Consider the following 12,547-nt stretch of genomic DNA (forward strand, 5'->3'; position numbering starts at 1 on the left):
TTTATAGTGAAAAACTTTGTTTTTACGGGTTATTTTTTTTAGAAGTGCACAACAGGCGTCAGGGTCGCGATCAAACCCACGCGCCAGCTCCCCCACCACCGCCACCACACCCCTCCTCACCTGCACGAGCTCCAGGCCACCACCCTGCAGCGTGGTAAGGAAAGTGGCGGAGCCTGGTGGCACCCCGCCCTTCACCACCACGCCATTCGTCACGTGGAACTTCAGAATCTCGGCTTGCTGCTTCGCGCTACCTGCAGATCGTCATCATCATCGTCGTCGTCATTATAAATCACAATAGCTTAAATTTCGATTTAAAGCTTCTTTCGTGACTGCAGCGTCTGAATGAAACAGCACACACGCTGTCGCCTCGACAGACCTAGTTTTCACCTGAGGACGGCTGCTTGCGTTGTGGCAGAAACGTCGTGAGAATTATTTTATTATGTTTTATTTTTATTATTTTATTACTTCCCTTCTACGTGACTTTACCGAAGGAACCAAGAAGATGTAATTTTGTAGATAAAATGTTAAAGTAAGTGTAAAAGTCATTTTAAGCCCTTGGCTTTGCTGAAGCCGGAGGAACCCGGAGAACAATCCCCGCGACCACCACGGGGAGAGATCGCGAGAGAATGTGCGACTGTGTTCATCCAGAGCAGACACCGTGCAATGACGCGATGCCCCGATCAACACAAGAACAGAAAGGAGACATCACAGCAGAGGTCGCAACCGGGTACCCGATACCCGTACCCTACCCGATACCCGGCTACCCGTACCCGGCCGGGTACGGGTACCCGTTTGCGACCCTGGTGCGGCCGGTTACGGGTAGGCCGTGAGTCACTGGTGAGTAACCGTTTGTCACTCATTTCGGGTAGGGTACGGGTACGGGTAGAGAACGGGTACCCGTACCCGGCCGGGTACGGGTACGGGTACCCGTTTGCGACCCTGGTGCGGCCGGGTACGGGTAAGAGTAAGGAATCAAAAACCGGTTGCGACCTCTGCATCACAGACACAGCTTCTGCGCTTCCTGACGCGGTCATCTGGCTCGGACACCCGCATTTGACATTGCCGCTGTCGCTCTGCATCTACATCGGCCGTACGGAATAATAAGAAGAAGGAAGGAAGAAGGAAGAAGGAGAGGAACAAGAGGAGGAGGAGGAAGAGAATGAAGGAGAGAATGAAGGAGAGGAAGCAGGAAGAAGAGGAAGGAGGGAGGAGGAAGAAAAGGAATAAGTTGGGAAGAGGGATGGTGTAAATTAACGGGAAGGGGAGATTGGTGTGAGTGAGTGTGAGTGACTGAATGTGAGTGAGTGTGAGTGAGTGAGTGTGAGTGCTTGCCCCAACAGTCTGTTAAGGCTACATGGGGGATCTTTGTCTTTGTGAGTGAGTTAGTGTGAGTGACTGAATGTGAGTGTGAGTGAGTGAGTGTGAGTGCTCGCTAACAGCACTTGCCCCTATAGTCTGTTAAGGCTACATGGGGGATCTTTGTCTTTGTGAGTGAGTGAATGTGAGAGTGAGTGTGAGTGCTCGCTAACAGCACTTGCACCGACAGTCTGTTAATGCTACATGGGGGATCTTTGTCTTTGTGAGTGAGTGAATGTGAGTGACTGAATGTGAGTGTGAGTGAGTGTGAGTGAGTGCTCGCTAACAGCGGCCGGGTACGGGTACTCGTTCCCTACCCGTACCCTACCCGAAATGAGTGACAAACGGTGACTCACCAGTGACTCACGACCTACCCGTACCCATACCAATACCCGGCCGCACCAGGGTCACAAACGGCTACCCATACCCTCCCCATACCCGGCCGGGTACGGGTAGGGTACGGGTATCGGGTACCCGATTGCGACCTCTGGGATGAAGCCATGTTGCAGGCGCGGGTGGGTTGATTCTAGGAACTTGAATTGTGAGAAGAGACAAGACGTTGGGAAATGAGTGACAAACGGTTACTCACCAGTGACTCACGACCTACCCGTACCCGTACTCGGCCGCACCAGGGTCGCAAACGGCTACCCGTACCCGGCCGGGTATAGGTAGCCGGGTATCGGGTAGGGTACGGGTATCGGGTACCTGGTTGCGACCTCTGCTCTTTACCCGAGATCGGGGCGAGCCGTCCCGAGCGCAGCTTCTCGAAGGCGGCGTTGGTGGGAGCGAAGAGGGTGTAGAAGCCCGCCTTGTTGAGCGTCTGGGTGAGTCCGGACGTCTTGACCATGTCCACCAGCGTGCTGTGCCCAGTCCGGGGGGGAGTGGGGGGCGCAGGGAGTGGGGGGCAGGGAGAGGGGGGCAGGGAAAGGGGGGCAGGGAGAGGGGGCAGGGAGTGGGGGGCAGGGAGTGGGGGGGCAGGGAGTGGGGCATGCGGATCGGGAAGCGTTCCGTCACCAAGATCCCCATATTCTTAGGTTTTTTCGGTAAAGTCGCGTAGGTAAAAAATGAAAATTAAAATTAATAAAAGTAACATTTTACTTTTAAAAGTGTTAAATTTAAATTAATTAAAGTAAAATTTTACTTTTAAAAATGTTAAATTAAAATTAATAAAAATAAAATTTTACTTTTAAAAAATGTTAAATTAAAATTAATAAAAGTACATTTTTACTTTTAAAAAATGTTAAATTAAAATTAATAAAAGTACATTTTTACTTTTTAAAATGTAAAATTTAAATTAATCATAGTAAAATTTAACTTAAAAAAAATTAAAAATTAAAATTAATAAAAGTAAATTTTTACTTTTATTAATTTAAATTGTTTACCTACGTGACTTTACCGAAACAAATAAAGAATATGAATCCTCGCAGTCACGAAAGCTTCAAATCTAGAACCAAGGACCCCATCACGATGCATCAGCAGCAGCGATGTTGTGGCGCTGGGAGACAAAGTCACGTGGGTGTAGAATAAAATTGTGATTTATTTTCTTGTTCTACTACCTACGTGACTTTACCGAAAACACCAAAGAGTATGGATTGCTGCAGTCACGAAAGCTTCAAATCAAGATTATGTATTGTCTTTGAAACTGATCGGCCCAACACCAGAGACAATGCCCTTTGTTTCGATTTAAAGCTTTCGTGACTGCAGGGGTTCATCTTCTTGGTTCTTTCGGTAAAGTCACGTAGAAGGGAAGTAATTAAATAATAAAAATAAAAGATGATAAAATTTCGATTTAAAGCTTTCGTGACTGCAGGGATTCATCTTCTTGGTTCTTTCGGTAAAGTCACGTAGAAGGGAAGTAATAAAATAATAAAAATAAAACATAATAAAATTTCGATTTAAAGCTTTCGTGACTGCAGGGATTCATCTTCTTGGTTCTTTAGTCACGTAGAAGGGAAGTAATAAAATAATAAAAATAAAACATAATAAAATTTCGCTTTAAAGCTTTCGTGACTGCAGGGATTCATCTTCTTGGTTCTTTCGGTAAAGTCACGTAGAAGGGAAGTAATAAAATAATAATAATAAAACATAATAAAATAAAATTCTCACCACTGTCTGTGGCCGAAACGTTGCGAGAATCTTATTTTACAATGTTTTATTTTTATCATTTTATTATTTCCCTTCTACGTGAAAACGTCCGAGTGTCGGGCACGTTTCGTTCACGCGACAAACCCTCGCCGATCGGCTGCGTCGGGTGGTGACGGCTTTCACGACACATTTACACTCACGCGATCTCACCACAAAAACCCATCCTCCCTCCCCTCCCCCCCCCATGATTATGAACCTGAATCGTTTGTCGGCTTTGAGCAGGTCCAGTAGTGATTTGGTCGGGGCCCGCACGACTTGATCGAGGGAGAACATGTTACTCGTTTGGCCATGCTTCACTCTGGGCGACACGCACGCATTCTCCAAACAGATGGCCTACACACACACACCAACAACAAAAACAAACAACAACAACAACCGCTATTCACCACTAAGTGGCGGTGACATCACCACGACGCTTGTGCCAGGCTAGGTACACGTTGAGGCCACGTGAAGTGTCGAACGCCCGCTGGCAGGAGGTCACGGGGCAGACCCAGCAGGTGGCACGGGTCGACTGACTGAGATGAGCTGCTTTCGTGGCTTTATTTTGGTGATTTTTGAAAAGTTTTTCGGTTTGGCCATGTTTGTTTGTTGTAGTACAGAGTTAGACTGATGGCCTTAATCTAAGTTGTCTTGTGGTTGTTGTTGTTTGACTTACATCCCACTGGGATTTGTGCACACAGCGTTGGTGTACGGTGCTTTTTCCGCAATATTTTGCTGTCTTTTCTTGGATTTTCTGTTTGCACTTAGTCACATGTTCACTTTAAGATGTTTTCTTGTTCATGTTTTTGTTTTTTTGTTTGTTGCGGTTGCACCCGATTCAAGAGCCGAATGGCTCACAGGGCTATACCTAATAAATGAAACTTGAAAAACTTGAAACTTGAGTGGCCGAACCACCACCTGTGCCCCCTACTGTGCTAACTTGCTGTGCTTTACCACCCGGCTCGTTGTTGTGAGCATCACTACTCCGCCCTCCGTTGTTGTTGGAGGGCGACTGCCTCCAACTGCCCAGTAGCGTCCTTCACGAGCCTCCTCCACAGAGGCCGACCTTGACACCGCTGGTACCAGTCATCGGCAAATCCACTCAGCTCCACGTCCTCCTGTACCACATCACTCCATCTCTTCTCTAGCCCGTGCCGCGCCCGTTTAGCCCCCTCTATCCGGCCAACCAAAAGCTGTTTGGGGCCGTCCATAAATGACGTCACGCGATTTTGGACGATTTTTGACCCCCCCCCCCCTCGTCACACGGCGTCACAAAAAGTCAGACCCAGCCAACGCACAGGCACACAAAGACAAATATCCCCAGTATAGCCTTGACAGACTGTAGGGGCAAGTGCTGTTAGCGAGCACCTATAAAGGCCGGAACAACACACGAGGGGTGGGTGGCCAACACCACGCCCGACCGCCTTTGTCTCCCCAGTGGCGATGTTTACACACCGCAACAAGTACTCATTTGAGGCTGAGTCGACCTAGAGGAGGACCAAAGACGAGTTCAGATATTCGTCATTGTTGGTGGCGATGAGCGAGAATCGAACTCGGGTCGCTAACCACTGCGCCACCGCTCGCCCCGCAAGGCCTACAAAGACACAGATACCCGATAGCCTTAACAGACTGTTGGGGCAAGTGCTGTTAGCGAGCACCTATGAAAGCTTCCCCCCGGTGTGGCGATGTTTACGCACCGCAACCAGGCACTCATTTAAGTCTGCGTCGACCTAGGGGACGCCCCAGGACCGGTTCAGATAATCGCCACTGGTGTTGGCCGTGAGCGAGAATTGGAAGGGAAGGTGCTGGGTTTGAAGCGTGGCGGGTTAACGACTGCGTCACCGCTTCCCACGTAACCTTCACAGCGCATAAGTTGGTATTAAGAGGCCCTACATAAAAAAAAACGTAAATATTAAAACACACATTTTTTTACTTGCATAGTAAAGTGATTGTATTTTTTTAAAATCCTTTATATTAATCTTCTTGGTTCTTTCGGTAAAGTCACGTAGAAGGGAAGTAATAAAATAATAAAAATAAAACATAATAAAACAATTCTCACGACGTTTCGGCCACAACGCAAGCAGCCGTCCTTATATTAAGTTTGCTTGCTTGCTTAGGACCGTGCAAATCTTTCGGTCGTTTTTTAACCCACTTCCCGTGATCCAATCGAGCTGAAATTTTGCACACAGACTTGTTGTGCGTGACAATTAATGTTCGTGAAAAAGTTTTTTCCAAAATTTTACACTTTTTAGGACAAAAATATTATATTTAATTACCAATTGCTTAATGGTGCAACGCAATCATCTGACCCATAGGTGGCAGCCATCTCAAGCCAGAGGACGAGATGACTCTAGCCGCCACGCATATAAAGGATTTATAGTGAAAAACTTTGTTTTTACGGGTTATACTTGTTATTTGCTACACAGCCGGATAATTTGACAAATCGCTAAACCTTAAACTACCCGGTCGTTCGTAAAAGTCGAAGGCGGTATAGTACTGTAGTGATAGAGCAAGTGCAGAATCACTCAAACGGAATTGATAGCTTGAAAGCATTTAGCGTGGGGCCCTTGAAAGTGCGGGACCCGTAGCATTGTCTATCTATCTTCTTGGTTCTTTCGGTAAAGTCACGTAGAAGGGAAGTAATAAAATAATAAAAATAAAAAAATAATTCTCACGACGTTTCGGCCACAACGCAAGCAGCCGTCCTCACCTGAGTGGCCGAAACGTCGTGAGAATTATTTTATTATGTTTTATTTTTATTATTTTATTACTTCCCTTCTACGTGACTTTACCGAAAGAACCAAGAAGATGAATCCCTGCAGTCACGAAAGCTTTAAATCGAAATTTTATTATGTTTTATTTTTATTATTTTATTATTTCCCTTCTACGTGACTTTACCGAAAGAACCAAGAAGATGAATCCCTGCAGTCACGAAAGCTTTAAATCGAAATTGTCTAGCTACTTTTTCTCCTAGGATAATCCGGCACTGAATCTCCACACACACACACGCCCGTGCGTGTGTGCATACCCACAGAGAACGTAGACAAATCTTCCCCCCCACCCCCCCGTATAACGGATTGACTGTGGGTTCACCAGGGGATACGTTGCTGTTGAAGGGTGGCCACGGATTGATGGCTTGCAAGCGAGCGCCGATCCTGTTTCGACGCCAAAGGCGCTAGCCGATGATTTTGACTACCTCATCAGGAGCGACTCTCTGGAGGATTACCCCTCGATAAGTGATAGAGCCTCATCAGCAAGGAGGTTCCTGGGTTCGATCCCAGACTCGGGTGGCTTTCCCCCGTGTTCTGAGTGGGTTTCCCTCCGGTATCTCCGGTTTTATCTCACAGCTAGAGTACAGGGGGATGCGTGCAAGCTAACACATGGTGTTGCCGATGAGATGGATAATTTTTGGGGCGGCTGCTGAGGAAAGGGATTCCGATGGCAGCTGAGAGCATAAAATAAGCAATACAGCGTGCACTTTAGAGGAATTGGACAATAATTGAGGTGAAAAATAAAACTTGATGTAGAAATAAAAAAAAAACATTTTAATTAAAATGCAAATAGTTTTAATTATTGAATAATTCAAATAATTTAAATGAAACTTTACATATTTTTTTAAATATATATAATACATGTATTTTTTGTAACGGTATATATATATTTTTTATAAAATAAATAAATAAATATCTATATTTTGTGTATCAATATTTATTTCTTTTTACCCCGATAACGTTTTGCACTTTCTCCACACAGAGCGACCGGCCCTCCCAATGGGCCGGACCCACACCGCGGCCATTTTCCCCACGGACTGCCGCCCAATGGGGCCAGTCCGGGACCTGCCGGTGGTCGTGGTTACCACCGGCGTCATCGTCGTTGTCATCATAGTCGTCATCGTTATCGCCATCGTCGTCATCGTCGTCATCATCATCGTCGTCATCATCGTCGTCATCGTTGTTATCACCATCGTCGTCATTGTCGTCATCATTGTCGTCATTGTCGTCATCGCCATCGTCGTCATCATCATCGTCATTATCGTCATCATCGCCATCATCGGTCGTCGTCATCATCATCGTCATTATCGTCATCATCGCCATCATCGTCGTCGTCATCGGTCGTCGTCATCGCCATCATCGTCATCGTCGTCGTCATTATCGTCGTCATCGTCATCATCGTCGTCATCACCATCATCATCATCGTCGTCGTCGCCACGACAGAACCTTCTGGTAGATGAACACGCGGAGCTTCTTGCCGGAGAGCGTCTCCAGCATCTTGCCGCCGAACAGCTCGTGCAGCTGCACGCTGCCCTTGAGCACGTGGTTCTTCATGGCCGCGCTCATCTCGGACGAGGACGCTGAGAGGAGGGACCCTGCTATCCGAAAGCGCAACGCCGAGAAAAAAAATCATTTTTTTTATTAACTCCCCCCCAACCTGGGGAGATTAACCAGGGCGGCCGCTTTGATTTGAACCATGGTCAGGGTCGGGATCGAACCCACGACCTCCTGTACACCAGGCGAAGGAGTTAACATCTCCTAGCCACCGTGATGATGATGAGAGAGAGACACGCAAACTCCAAATATACAGCAGGCGTCAGGGTCGGGATGGAACCCACGACCTCCTGCATACCAGGCGAGGTAGTTAACATCTCCTAGCCACCGTGATGATGATGAGAGAGACTCACAAACTCCAAATATACAACAGGCATGGTCAGGGTCGGGATCGAACCCACGACCTCCTGTACACCAGTCGAGGTAGTTAACATCTCATAGCCACCGTGATGATGATGAGAGAGAAACACAAACTCCAAATATACAGCAGGCATTGTCAGAGTCGGGATCGAACCCACGACCTCCTGTACACCAGTCGAGGTAGTTAACATCTCATAGCCACCGTGATGATGATGAGAGAGACACACAAACTCCAAATATACAGCAGGCATTGTCAGAGTCGGGATCGAACCCACGACCTCCTGTACCCCACGACGTCGTGGCTGTGTCGTGATGCAGGAGGGGGCACGGGCGAGTGGGAGATTCCTCACCACCGAAGGCTTTGTTTGTCGGGGCCAGCATGGTGTAGGCTGCACCGGCCCGCAGTGAGCTCTTGAGTCCAGCTTGCACGAACATGTCCTTGAACGCCGTGTGGTCGGGGTCATCGATCAGCTCCAGTGTGCTCTTCGCTGCAACGAACCCCCCATGCAGCCTTTATACATGTTCATCTTCTTGGTTCTTTCGATAAAGTCACGTAGAAGGGAAATAATAAAATAATAAAAATAAAACATAATAAAATAATAAATATTTTATTATGTTTTATTGCCTGTTGTATATTTGGAGTTTGTGTGTGTCTCTCTCTCATCATCATCACGGTGGCTAGGAGATGTTAACTACCTCGCCTGGTATGCAGGAGGTCGTGCGTTCGTGGGTGTCTGTGTAAGTATATGGGTCTCTGTGTGAGTCTGTGGATCTCTGCGTGAGTCTATGGGTCTCTGTGTGAGTCTATGGGTCTCTGTGTGAGTCTGTGGATCTCTGTATGAGTCCGTGGGTGTCTGTGTGAGTCTGTGGATCTCTGTTTGAGTCTGTGGGGCTTGTGTGAGTCTGTGGATCTCTGTGTGAGTCTGTGTGTCCCTGTGTGAGTCTGTTGGGGCTTGTGTGAGTCTGTGGGTCTCTGTATGAGTCCGTTGATGTCTGTGCGAGTCTGTGGGTCTCTGTGTGAGTCTTTGGGTCTCTGTGTGAGTCTGTGTGTCCCTGTGAGTCTGTTGGGGCTTGTGTGAGTCTGTGGGTCTCTGTATGAGTCCGTGCATGTCTGTGCGAGTCTGTGAGTCTCTGTGTGAGTCTGTGGGGTGGGGGCGCTCTAACCTGCGGGAAAAAAAAAACCTCTTTATTATCAATCCCTCCACCCCTACCGCTATTTTCCAGGGCGGCCACCTTGAACCGAACCGCGAAGCAATGGCGACCAGCGTCAAGCTCGCTCCACGTGCCCGTCCGCGTCACCGCCCTCTGTTGTGCCCCCCCCCCCTTCCCTCCCCCCCCACCCCACTCCCCCCTGGCCCCCCACCCCTCTCACCGGAGTCGGGCAGCAGCACCCGTTGTATGACGTGGACGACGCCATTGGCGGCCCACGCGGTCCGCCTGGTCGACGACTGCGCGACCGTCCACCGTGACCCCGGCGGGGCGCAGCCGAGAAGCAGCGGGAGCCCTCACGCTGTCGTGACGCACCGGGCCCAGCAAGGCCCCCGAGCACTGGGCCACGCGTACCACGTGGTGCTGCAGCAGGGCTACGGGGGAGGGGTGATGCACGCAAGCGGTCGTTCTCTCGTCGAGTCGTTCGCTCGCTCGCATCCTCCTGTCTTTCGTTCGTTTGTTCAGCGGTCCTTTCGCTCGTCTGTCCGTTCGTATCGTGTCATTTTTTCGTTCGTTCATTCGTTCGCCCTCCTCCGTTCGTTTCGTTGGTTCAGCGACCCGTTCATTCGTTCGTCCGTTAGGTTCGTTCATTTGTCCTCACCGTTCGTTCATTTATTCGTTTCATTCGCTCGCTCAGCCTGCCCGTTCGTTCGTGGTTCAGGCGATCCATTCATTCCTTCGTCCGTTAGTTTCGTTCATTCGTCTCCACGTTCGTTCATTTATTCGTTTCGTCCATTCGGTCGCCTACCCGTTCATTCGTTGGTTCAGCGATCCGTTCATTCCTTCGTCCGTTAGTTCGTTCATTTCGTCTCACCGTTCGTTCATTTATTCGTTCATTCACTCGCTCTGCCTGTCCGTTCATCATTCGTTCAGCGGTCCATTCGTTCGTTCATTCGTCTCCACCGTTCGTTCATTTACATCGTTCGTTTCGCTCGTCTGTTCATTCTTTCGTGCGTCCGTCAGTTCGTTCACTCGTCAATCTGTTTCGTTCATTCATTCGTCTATTCATTCTTCAATTCATTCATTGATTCGTTCGTTGATTCAATCGTTCATCCATCCGTTCAGCCACTCGTTCATCAGTTCATTCATTCGTTCATAGTTCCATTCACTCGTTAATTAATTAGTTCGTCCGTTAGTTAGTTAGTTCATTCTTTTATACGTGCGTTCACTGATTAGTTCGTCGATTCATTCGTCAATTCATTCATTGATTCGTCCGTCGATTCATTCATTCATTTGTCGCGCACGGTCGGGTGAAGGACTGCTGCGCCAAACGTGTGACCGCCTGCAACAGCATTCCATTGGACCGCTCTTGCTGCCATACGCCGGGTGTCTCGGTCGCGAGATGTTAACTACCCTCGCCTGGCATGCAGGAGGTCGTGGTTCGATCCTAACCCTGACGCCTGCTATTTGCGTGTTCTCCCGTGGTAAAAAACATACTCTGTTATTGTTTGCATTTTGACCACAAGTATTGTGGTTAATGCAGTTATACCTACGTGACTTATACCGAAGAACCCAAGAGTATGGATTCCTGCAGTCACGAAAGCTTCAAATCAACTTAACAGACCTGTTTTTAGTTTCCAGATAAAAGGGGGAAAAAAAAAAACCTATTCTGATATTTTGACACTGGCAAAGGAGGTCCCACGACATGAATTCTAACAAATGATACATTTTCTTGGTTCTTTCGGTAAAGTCACGTAGAAGGGAAATAATAAAAACATAAAACGTAATAATAAATAAAATAATATAATAATAAAATAATATAATATATGAGAATTATTTTATTATGTTTTGTTTTTATATAATTTTATAATTAAATAGACGCTCCAAGCCTGGGGTGTGTCATTCAGACTCTGTCTTCTCGACAGACATGTTCTCCACCTGAGGACGGCTGCTTGCGTTGTGGCCAAAACGTCGTGAGAATTATTTTATTATGTTTTATTTTTATTAATTTTATTTTCATTATTTTATTATTTCCCTTCTACGTGACTTTACCGAAAAAACCAAGAAGATGAATCCCTGCAGTCACGAAAGCTTCAAATTGAAATTTTATTATGTTTTATTTTTATCATTTTATTATTTCCCTTCTACGTGACTTTACCGAAAGAACCAAGAAGATGAATCCCTGCAGTCACGAAAGCTTCAAATCGAAATGATACATTCCCTCTATTTCTGCACAGCATCTCGGCCCTCCCCTCCCCCTGCCCTCCGGCACACCTTTGAGAGCGACGGTGTCGGCGAGTATGCGTGCGAGCATCTCCTTGGGAAGCTTCTGGAAGGCTTCGTCCGTGGGAGCGAACACGGTGTAGGGTCCAACGCCGTCGCCCACCGTCTCCAGCATGCCGGCTGATCGCAGCGCTGACTGCGCAGACAGAACGTCGTCATAGAAACACCGTGGTTGCTAGGAGACGTCGATAACCTCGTCCGGCACGTCGTCATAGAAACACCGCGGTTGCTAGGAGACGTCGATTTCCTCGTCCGGCACGTCGTCATAGAAACACCGCGGTTGCTAGGAGACGTCGATTTCCTCGTCCGGCACGTCGTCATAGAAACACCGCAGTTGCTAGGAGACGTCGATTACCTCGTCCGGCACGTCGTCGTAGAAACACCGCGGTTGCTAGGAGACATCGATAACATCGTCCGGTACGTGGTCATAGAACCACCACGGTTGCTAGGAGACGTCGATTACCTCATCTGGCACGTCGTCATAGGAACACCGCGGTTGCTAGGAGACGTCGATTACCTCGTCCGGCACGTCGTCATAGAAACACCGCAGTTGCTAGGAGACGTCGATTAGCAACGTTACAAGCCGCCTCATTGAGCCGCCATTTTGTGATGGCCACGTGGCTTGTCAGCTATGCAACTCGGTGGGGCCTTTTGCCTGGTGACATCTGCAAGTTGAAAGAGTTTGTTTGGATATTCTTAGGTTTTTATACACAAGTTGTGCAAGATATGGGGGCACTGACAGGCAACTGCTGAAGACCGTCATTAGCAGGAAGTGTTACTACCTAGGCCACATTGCCCGACACGACCACAAATACCAGCTATTAAAGCAAATCCTGGAAGGAAAAATCGAAGGGAAAAAACGACCAGGACGGCCAAAAACATGGCTCAGTAACATCAAAACATGGCTACAATTAACAACTGCAGCACAAACTCTACACGCCGTGCTAGAC

At 47.8% G+C, this 12,547-nt stretch overlaps 1 pseudogene; it reads right to left on the reverse strand.

Moving 5' to 3' along the window:
• Positions 1 to 12,547, reverse strand: part of LOC133357755 (transforming growth factor-beta-induced protein ig-h3-like) — a 48,182-nt pseudogene that overhangs the window by 6,615 nt on the left and 29,020 nt on the right.

The sequence above is a fragment of the Lethenteron reissneri genome, chromosome 59, assembly GCF_015708825.2.
Source record: "Lethenteron reissneri isolate LAM-NWPU_2019-01 chromosome 59, ASM1570882v1, whole genome shotgun sequence".
Classification (NCBI taxonomy): Eukaryota; Metazoa; Chordata; class Hyperoartia; order Petromyzontiformes; family Petromyzontidae; genus Lethenteron; species Lethenteron reissneri.